This window comes from Pan troglodytes, chromosome 15 (assembly GCF_028858775.2).
Source record: "Pan troglodytes isolate AG18354 chromosome 15, NHGRI_mPanTro3-v2.0_pri, whole genome shotgun sequence".
Taxonomy (NCBI): Eukaryota; Metazoa; Chordata; class Mammalia; order Primates; family Hominidae; genus Pan; species Pan troglodytes.
Genome location: NC_072413.2, coordinates 80,436,514 through 80,447,345, shown reverse-complemented (window position 1 = coordinate 80,447,345; position 10,832 = coordinate 80,436,514). Strand labels below are relative to the sequence as shown.

The 10,832-nt window shown below is 38.1% G+C and overlaps 1 non-coding gene across 1 annotated transcript; it reads right to left on the bottom strand.

Moving 5' to 3' along the window:
* Window positions 1-10,131: 10,131 nt before the first annotated feature.
* Window positions 10,132-10,232, bottom strand: LOC112205508 (small nucleolar RNA U13). Its single transcript, XR_002939458.1, has one exon. It is a non-coding gene; the product is annotated as a small nucleolar RNA U13 (small nucleolar RNA).
* Between the last annotated feature and the right edge of the window lie 600 nt (window positions 10,233-10,832).

Sequence of the window (10,832 nt, the reverse complement as noted above, 5' to 3'; positions counted from 1 at the left end):
GAACATTACCAGCACTCTAGAAGCTCTACTTTATTCTCTCCCTTTTCAGTTGTTAGCCACTCCCTGAACAACAATCAGTATCCTAATTTCTGAAAGCTTAGATTAGTTATTGTGCTTTATAGTAATGGAGTCAGATATCTATCTTCTTTTGAGTCTAGCTTCTTTTGTCCAACATTATATCTGTGAGAATTCATCTATATTGTCGAGTATAGTTTCAGTGTTTATTTTCATTGCTATGAAGTATTCCACTGTGAGAATTACAAGGGAGGCAAAACTTTATCTCTACCCTCTTAGGGTTCTAGCTGGTCTTGAGAATTAAATTTAAAAAAAGATAGAATAGCAGGAAAAAAAATTACAACTTAAGTTTTACATTACCCCAGAGCCATCTTAAGGAATTGGAGACTCAAAGAAGTGGCAAACCCCTAATGCTCTTAAATTAGGTTGACAGAAGAGAGGCCATTGTGGAAAAGTAACAAAATCATGTACAAAGCTACAGAAATGTAAGAATTATTTTTAAAAGGTGTCTTCATATAGAATTCTCTTGGCTATGACCGCTCACTGCAGAATGTTTCTTTTCTCCTGGTACAGGGATTATATCTTTCACATGGGAGATTTATCTCCAATTTTAGGAAGCAAAGGGGAGTTTAAAATGTCTTTCTTGCATCTGTTGTTTCTTGAGTTTGCTTAGATCAAAATAATCCTTATACCAAAGTAGCAAACTTTGGGGAACATATTCTTCCACCCTTCAGAATAGAACAAATTTTGTTTGTCCATTCTATTTCAGGGCACATAGATATGTAAATAGTTTCTAGTTTTGGCTACGTCTTAAAAGTACAGAAGTCTTCTCATTCGTAGGCTTTTTTTTTTCTAGATATAAGGAATGATTTTTCCACAATATCACATGGAACAGTAGAAGGGTTTTTTATATAGAAAAAAGTGGGACAGGGACTACTGATAATTTTCTGATAACATATTCTATACATATTTGTTGGAGATGATGTTGAGAATTCATAACAGCCCAAATAAATAATTTTTAAGGAGAAAGACACCCTAGTCCCCAGAAAAAGTTACTTTGAGGTATCACTATTTCTTTTCCTTAATAAACTTTTTATTGTGAGTATTTAAGATATACAATACTATGTTATTGGATATATGCAGAGCGTAAAAGATTACTATACTGAAATAAAATATTTGTGGTCTCTCATAGTTACCATTGTTTTGTTTCTGTAGCAAGAGCAGCTAAAATCTACTCATTCAGCATAAATCCAAAATACTGTATAATTTTATTACCTATAGTCCTCATGATATTATATCTCTAGACTTGTTACATTCTAGTATCCTATATCTTGTTCATCCTATATAGCTGCTACTTTGTATCCTCTGATCCTTTTTCCTCCTCACCTCCTCCTCATACCCTTGCTAACCACTGTTTTGTTCTGTGTATTTGTATATTGGAATTTTTTTTAGCTTCCACATATAAGCAAGATCATGCTACCCAAAGAATTGTAAATTATTCTACTATAAAGACATATGTTTATTGCAGCACGATTTACAATAGCAAAGACTTGGAACCAACCCAAATGTCCATCAATGATAGACTGGATAAAGAAAATGTGGCACATATGCACCATCGAATACTATGCAACCATAAAAAATGATGAGTTCATGTCCTTTGCAGGGTCATGGATGAAGCTGGAAGCCATCATTCTCAGCAAACTAACACAGAAACAGAAAACCAAACACCGCATGTTCTCACTCATAACTGGGAGTTGAACAATGAGAACACATGGATACAGGGAGGGAAATATCACACACCAGGGCCTATTGGGGGTTGGGGGTCAAGGAGAGGGAGAGCATTAGGACAAATACCTAATGCATGCGGGGCTTAAAACCTAGATGACAGGTTGATAGATGCAGGAAACTACTATGGCACATGTATACCTATGTAAAAAAAACTGCACATTCTGCACATGTATCTCAGCACTTAAAATAAAAAGAGTATGCAATATTGCAATATTTTTCCTTCCATGTCTGGCTTATTTCACTTATTTTTTTTCATCTTTTATGTTCAAACATACATGTGCAGGAGGTGCAGGTTTGTTACATAGGTAAACAGGTGCCATGGTGGTTTGCTGCGTAGATCATCCCACCACCTAGGTACTAAGCCTAGCATCCATTAGCTATTTTCCTGATGTTTTCTCTCCTGCTCTGACAGGCCCCAGTGTGTGTTGCTCCCCTGCCATTTGTCCACATGATCTCATCATTCAACTTTCACTTACAAGTGAGAACATGTGGTGTTTAGTTTTCTGTTCCTGCATTGCTTGCTGAGGATAACAACTTCCAACTCCACCCATGTCCTCCCTGCAAAAGACATGATCTCATTCCAGTTTATGGCTGCATAGTATTCCATGGTGTATATGTACCACATTTTCTTTATCAGTTCTATCATTGACGGGCATTTAGGTTGATTCCATGTCTTTATTATTGTAAGTAGTGCTGCAATGAACATACATGTGCCATAGGTCTTTATAATATAATAATTTATATTCTTTGGGTATATACCGAGTAATGGGATTGCTGAGTCAAATGGTATTTCTGCTTCTAGGTCTTTGAGGAATCATCATACTGTCTTCTACAATGGTTGGACTAATTTACACTCCCACCAACCATGTAAAAATGTTCATTTTTCTTTACAACCTCGCTAGCATCTGTTGTTTTTTTGACTTTTTAATAATCACCATTCTGACTAGTGTGAGATGTTATCTCATTGTGGTGTTGATTTGCATTTCTCTAATGATCAGTGATGTTGAACTTTTATTTCATGTTTGTTGGCTGCATGTATGTCATCTTTTGAGAATGTCTGTTCATGTCCTTTGCTCACTTTTTTATGGTTTTTTTTTCTTGCAAATTTGTTTAAGTTCCTTGTAGACTCTGGATATTAGACCTCTGTCAGATTGGATAGACTGCAAAACTTTTCTCCCATTCTGTAGATTGTCTATTCACTCTGATGACAGTTTCTTTTTTTTTTTTTTTTTTTTTTTTGAGACGGAGTCTTGCTCTGTGGCCCAGGCGGGAGTGCAGTGGCGCAATCTCGGCTCACTGCAAGCTCCACCTCCCGGGTTCACGCCATTCTCCTGCCTCAGCCTCCCGAGTAGCTGGGACTACAGGTGCCCGCCATCACGCCCGGCTAATTTTTTTTTTGTATTTTTTAGTAGAGACGGGGTTTCACCGTGTTAGCCAGGATGGTCTCGATCTCCTGACCTCGTGATCCACCCACCTCGGCCTCCCAAAGTGTGATGACAGTTTCTTTTGCTGTGCAGAAGAAGCTCTTTAGTTTAGTTATATCCCAATTGTCAATTTTTGCTTTTGTCACAATTGCTTTTGGCATTTTTGTCATAACATCTTTGCCTGTACATGTGTCCTGAATGGTATTGCCTAGATCTCATTCTATGGTTATTATAGTTTTTAGTTTTACATTTAAGTCTTTAATCTGTCTTGAGTTAATTTTTGTATAAGGTGTAAGGAAGGGGCCCAGTTTCAATTTTCTGCATGTGGCTAGCCAGCACTCAGAGCACCATTTATTAAATAGGGAGTCCTTTCCCCACTGTTTGTTTTTGTCTGGTTTGTCAAAGATCAGATGGTTGTAGGTGTACAGTCATATTTCTGAGTTCTCTTTTCTGTTCCATTGGTCTATGTGTCTGTTCTTGTATCAGTACCATACTGTTTTGGTTACTATAGCTTTGTAGTATATTGATTGAAGTCAGTAGCACAATGCCTCCAGCTTTGTTATTTTTGTTTAAGATTGCCTTGGGCTTTTTGGGTTCCATATGAATTTTTAAATAGTTTTTTTCTAATTCTGTGAAGAATCTCAATAGTAGTTTAATGGGAATAACATTGAATTTTTAAGTTACTGTGGCTAATATGGCCATTTTTTATGTATTGATTTTTCCTATCCATGAGCATGGAATGTTTTTCCATTTGTTTGTGTCCTCTCTGATTTCTTTGAGCAGTTGTTTGTAGCTCTCCTTGAAGAGGTTCTTCACTTCCCTTGTTAGCTGTATTCCTAGGTATTTTATTATTTTTGTAGCAATTGTGAATGGGGTTCATTCATGATTTGGCTTTCTGCTTGCCTCTTGTTTGTCTATAGGAATGCTAGCAATTTTTGCACATTGATTTTGTATCCCAAGTCTTTGTGAAGTTGCTTATCAGCTTAAGAAGCTTTTGGGCTGAGACAACGGGGTTTTCTAGATACAGGATCATGTCATCTGCAAACAAAGATAATTCGACTTCCTCATTTTTATTTAAATACACTTCATTTCTTTCTCTTGCCTGATTGCCCTGGTCATAACTTCCAATACTATATTGAAAAGGGATGGTGAGAGAGGGCATCCTTGTCTTATACTGTTTTTCAAGGGAAATACTTTCAGCTGTTGCCCATTCAGTATGATATTGTCTGTGGGTTTGCCATATATGGCTCTTATTATTTTGAGGTATATTCCTTCGATACCTAGTTTATTGAGAGGTTTTTAACATGAAGAGATTTTGAATTTTATTGAAGGCCTGTTCTGCATCTATTGAGATAATCATGTGGTTTTGTCTTTAGTTCTGTTTATGTGATGAGTTACATTTATTGATTTGCATATGTTGAACCAACCTTGCATTCGGGGATGAAGCCATCTTGATTGTGGTGGATAAGCTTTTTTATGTGCTGCTGGATTCAGTTTGCCACTATTTTGTTGAAGATTCTTGCATCAATGTTCAACAAGGAAAATTGGCCTGCAGTTGTTTTGTGTGTGTGTTTGTGTTATATCTCTGCCAGGTTTTGGTATCAGGATAATGCTTGCCCATAGAATGAGTTAAGGAGGAGTCCCTTCTTTTCGATTATTTTCAATAGTTTCAGCAGAAATGATACTAGGTCTTCTTTGTACCTCTGGCATAATTCAGCTGTGAATCTATCTTGTCCTGAGCTCTTTTTGGTTGGTATGCTATTTATTACTGCCTCAATTTCAGAACTAATTTTTGGCCTATTCAGGGATTCAATTTCTTCCTTGTTCACTCTTAGGAGGGTGTATGTTTCCAGGAATTTATCCATTTCTTCACGTTGTCTAGTTTATGAGCATAGAGGTGTTTACAGTATTCTTGGATGGTTCTTTGTATTTCTGTGGGGTCAGTGGTGATATCCCCCTTATTATTGCTGATTGTGTTTATTTTATTCTTCTCTCTTTTCTTTTTTATTTGTCTAGCTAGTAGTCTATTTTATTAATTTTTTTTTAAAAAAGCTCCTGGATTTGTTGATCTTTTGAAGGGTGTTTTATATATCTATTTCCTTCAGTTCAGCTCTGATCTTGGTTATTTTTTGTCTTTTGCTGTCTTTGGGGTTTGTTTGCTCTTGGTTCTCTAGTTCTTGCTGTTGAGATGTTAGGTTTTTAACTTGAGTTATTTCTAGCTTTTTGATGTGGGCATTTAGTTCTATAAGTTTATCTCTTAACACTGCTTTAGCTGTGATATGGTTTGGCTGTGTCCCCACCCAAATCTCACCGTGATTTGTAGTTTCCATAATCCCCATGTGTCATGGGAGGGACCCAGTGGGAGGTAACTGAAATATGGGGGCAGTTAGCCTCATGCTCTTCTCATGATAGTGAGTGAGTTCTCATGACATCTGATGGTTTTATAAGGGGTTTTTCCCCCTTTGCTTGGCACTTCTTCCTGGTGCCATGTGAAGAAGGACGTGTTTGTTTCACCTTCACCTTCCACCATGATTGTAAGTTTCCTGAGGCTTCTCCAGCCATGCTAAACTATGAGTCAGTTAAACCACTTTCCTTTACAAATTATCCAGTCTCAGGTATATACTTATTAGCAGTGTGAGAATCAACTAATACAAGCTGCATCCCAGAGATTCTGGTGCATTGTCTCTTTGTTCTCATTAGTTTTAAAGAATCTCTTGATTTCTACCTTAATTTCCTTATTTACCCAAGAATCATTCAGGAGCAGGTTGTTCATTTTTCATGTAGTTGTGTGGTTTTGAGTGAATTTCTTAATCTTGAGACCTAATTTGATTGCTCTGTGGTCTGAGAGATTGTTATAATTTCAATTCTTTTGCATTTGTTGAGAACTGTTTTACTTCTGATTACGTGATCAATTTTAGAGTAAATGCTGTGTGGCAATGAGAAGAATGTATATTCTGTTGTTTTGGGGTGGAGAGTTCTGTAGACACTTATCTGGTCCATTTGATCCAGAACTGAGTTCAGGTCCTGAATATCTTTGTTAATTTTCTGTCCCAATAATCTAATTTGTCAATGGGGTCTTAGAGTCTCTCAATACTATTGTGTGGGAGTATAAGTTTCTTTGTAGGTCTCTAAGAACTTGCTTTATGAAACTGGGTGCTCCAGGATTGGGTGCACAATATTTAGGATGGTGAGCTCTTCTTGTTGAACTGGGCCATTTACCAATATGTAAAGCCCCTTTCTGTCTTTTTTTTTTATCTTTGTTGCCTTAAAGTCTATTTTGTCAGAAACTATTTGCAACCCCTGCTTTTTGGTTTTCCATTTGTTTGGGTAAATTTTCCTCCATCTCTTTATTTTGAGCCTGTGTGTGTCTGCATTTAAGATAGGTTTCTTGAAGACAGCATACCAATGGGTCTTGGCTCATTATCCAGCTTGCCATTCTGTGTCTTTTAATTGGGGCATTTAGCCCATTTACATTTAAGGTTATTATTATGTGTGAATTTGGTCCTATCATCATGATGTTAGCTGGTCATTTTTCAGATTTGTTTATTTGGTTACTTGATAGTGTCACTGTTCTGTGTACTTCTGTTTGTTTTTGCAGTGGCTGGTAACATGTTTTCCTTTCCATATTTAGTACTTCCTTCAGGAGCTCTAGCAAGGCAGGCCTGGTGGTAATGAATTCCCTCAGCATTTGCTTGTCTAAAAAGTATCTTATTTCTCTTTCATTTATGAAGTTTAGTTTGGCTGGATATGAAATTCTGGCTTGCAAATTCTCTTCTCTAAGAATATTAAATATTGGCCTCCAATCTCTTCTTGCTTGTAGGGCTTCCATTGAGAGGTCTGCTGTTAGACTGATGGGTTTTCCGTTATAAGTGACCTGGCCTTTCTGGTCTGCCCTTAACTTTTTTTTTTCATTTTAACCCTGGAGAATCTGAAGATTATGTGTTTTGGGGTTGATCTTCTCCTGGAGCATCTTACTGGGGTTCTCTGCAGTTTCTGAATTTGAATTTTGGCCTGTCTTGGTAGATTGGGGAAGTTCTCCGAAATGATATCCTGAAATATGTTTTCCAACTTGGTTTCATTCTATCTTTTTTGGGTACCCCAATCAGTCATAGGTTCAGTCTCTTTACATAATCTTCTATTTCTCAGAGGTTTTGTTCATTCCTTTTCATTCCCTGTACTCTATTCACATCTGCCTGTTTTATGTCAGAAAGATAGTCTCCAAGCTCTGAGATAGTTTTCTCCACTTGGTTTATTCAGCTATTAAGACTTGCAATTGCATTGTGAAGTTCTTGTGTTGTGTTTGTTAGCTCCATCAGGTTGGTTATGTTCCTCTCTAAGCCAGTTATTCTGGTTATCAGCTTCTGTATTGCTTTATCATGTTTCTTAGCTTCTTTGCATTGGGTTATAACATGCTCCTTTAGCTCTGGGAATTTCATTATTAACCACCTTCTGAAGCTTACTTCTGTCAATTCGGACATCTCAGCCTCAGTCCAGTTTGTGTCCTTGCTGGAGAGGTGTTGCAACCATTTGGAGAAGAGACACTCTGTTTTTTTGAGATTTCAGTGTTTTTGCATTTATTTTTTTTCATCTTTGGGGCTTATCTACCTCTGATCTTTGAGGTTGCTGATTTTTGGATGGGGTTTTTGTGGATTCTTTTTTGCTGAGTTGTTTTCTGTTTATTTTTCTTTTAACAATTAGGCCACTCTCATAGGGTTGCTGCAGTTTGCTGGGGATCTGCTACAGACCCTAGTTGCCTTGGTTTTTCCCATTCCTGGAGGTATCACCAATGAAGGCTGCAACCAGCAAAAATGGCAGCCAACTCCATCCTCTGGAATCTCCATCTCAGGGGGTTACAGACCTGTTGCCAGCTTGAACACATCTGTAGGGGGTAGCTAGAGACCCTTGTTGGGGAGTCTCAACCAATCAAGAGGAACGAGATCAGGAACCCACTTAAAGAAGCAGTCTGGCTGTGTTTTGGAAGAGCATGTATGCTGCATTGAGGGGAACACTTCCTTTTCCTGACCATTTTGGATTGGCCAAAGCCAGCAGGCTGGAATGGCTGAGTTGACCAAACTGCAGAGATGGTTGCTGCCCCTCCCTGCAAGGAGTTCATCCTAGGCAGAGATTAGAGAACTATCTATTGAACCCTGGCTGGAGTGGCTGAAGCCCCCACAGGGAGTTCCTGCCCAGTGTGGAGGAATGGATTGGGGCTCTGCTTGAAGAAGCAGTCTGGCCATTATCTGGGAAGGAAGCTGTGCATTGTGGGAGACTCTTCCTTGTCCAGACCACCTGTGTTCTTCAAAGTTGGCAGGGTGAAATAACTGAATCTACTGAAACACAGAGATGGCAGCCACCCCTCCCCTGAGGAACTCAGTCCTGTTTCAGGCAGACTCCAGCCTTTTGTCATTGGCTGGCTGGAATTCCAAGCCTGTGGGTCTTAACTTGTGAGGTGCTGCAGAAGTGGGGCCCACAGAGTGATGTTGCTTGGCTTCCTGGATTCAGCCCCTTCCTAGGAATATGTACAGATAGATTTCCTGCCTTGCTGGGGATCCCAGGATAGGAGTATGTAAAACTCCTGGGTCTCTATGTGGGCCTGCATGGCTGTTCTGCTGAGACTCCACACAGCTCTGTGTATTGGACCCAGGGCCCTGGTGATGTGGGCTCATGAGGTGATCTCCTGATCCATGGGTTGCAGAGACGCATGGGAGAAGCACAGTTTCTTGGGACGAGTCGCACAATAACTCACCACTTCCTTTAACTGGGAGTGGGAGTTCTTTGGCTCTGTGCTGCTTCCAGCTGGGCCATTATCCCTTCCTGCTTTTCTTCTTTCTCTTCGGGCTGGGCTGTTTGCCTAGTCAATCCCAATACAAGAACCTGGATATTTCAACTGAAGGTGCTGAATTCACTTGCCCATTTTCATTCCTCTCCATAAGTGTCATGAACCAAAGTAGCTTCTAATCAGCCATCTTCTATCTCATTCTTTTTTAGGGATGACTAATATTCCTCTGTGTGTGTGTGTGTGTGTGTGTGTGTGTGTGTGTGTGTGTATCAATGTATTTGTCTAGTCATCTGTCAGCAGACATTTAGATGGTTTGCATTTTGGCTATTGTGAATAATGCTGCAATGAGCACAGACATGAAAATATCTTTGTTAGGTATTGATTTTATTTTCTTTGGGTATATGCCCAGAAGGGGGATTGCTGGATCATACTGTAGTTCTGTTTTTAATTTCTTTAGAGACCTCCATACCATTTTTCTTAATGGCTGGATCTACTTTTCCTCCAACAGTGTAAAAGAGTTCCCTTTTCTCTAGATCCTCATCAAGGTTTGTTATCTTTTAGAGTTCCATTTTCTCCATACATTCACCAACATTTGTTATATTTTGATTTTTTGATAATAGCTATCCTAATGGGTGTGAAATGGTATCTCATAGTGGTTTTAATTTGCAATTTTCTAAAGATTAACAATGTTGAGCACTTTTTCATATGTTGAGCACCAACATATACCTGTTTGTGACATTTATGTCTTCTTTAGAGAAATATCTACGTAGGTCCTTGGCCCATTTTTCCACCAAGTTATTTATTTTTCTGCTCTTGAGTTACGTGAGTTCTTTAACCCCTTTGGATATTAACTCCTTATCACATATATGATTTTTAAGTATTTTTTCTCAGTTTAAAGCCTGTCATTTCATGGTGACAATTTTTTTCCTTTCTTGTGCAGAAGTTTTAGTTTAATGTAATTCTACTTATTTATTATTGTTTTTTTTGTGGCCTAGGCTTTAGTTGTGATATATAAAAAATCATTGCCAAAGCCAACGTCCAGGAGCTTTTCTCGTATGTTTTCTTCTAAGAGTTTTAGAGTTTCTGTCTCAACATTTAGGTTTCTTATTCTTTTTTTTTCCCCCACATCAAATAGGTAATGTGCCAACGTCTTAAGGTTTAAGGGAGGCACATCTCACACAGGAGTGTGAAATCCCAATCCCTATTCTTATGAACCACAAAAGGATCTTTTATCCATTTTGAGTTGATTTTTGTGTATGGTGTAAGATAAGCATCTAATTTCATCATTTTGCTTGTGAAAATCCAGTTTTTCCAGCACCATTTATTGAGGAGATTATCCTTTCCCTGTTGTGTCCTCTTGACACTTGTCTCAAAAATTATTTGACTGCATATATTTGAATTTCTTTCTGGGCTATTGTTTCACTGGTCCATGTGTCTGTTTTTATGCCAGTACCATACTGTTTGATGTATTACTATACCTTTCTAACATAATTTTAAATCAGGAAGTGTGTGAGGTATCACCATTTCTAATCACTAAACAAATGCCCTGTATATTTTTCTGAAAGCTGAAAACAAGGATTCCTTTGCATTTATTTTTAGGTCATGGTCTCTGAGATTAAGCATTATTTTTGGTAAGGTGATCACTGCTATGTTTTTCCTAATCTTATAAATATTTTTGTTTGTTAAATTTAAATCATGGTCCCTACAGCTAAGATTATAGAATAATGACATTTTCCCTTGAAGGGTCTTAGAATAAAGTATTGCTAGTCCAGGGTATAATATGTAGAACCTTAAAACTTTTGGAAAAAATATAACCCTTGAGAAAT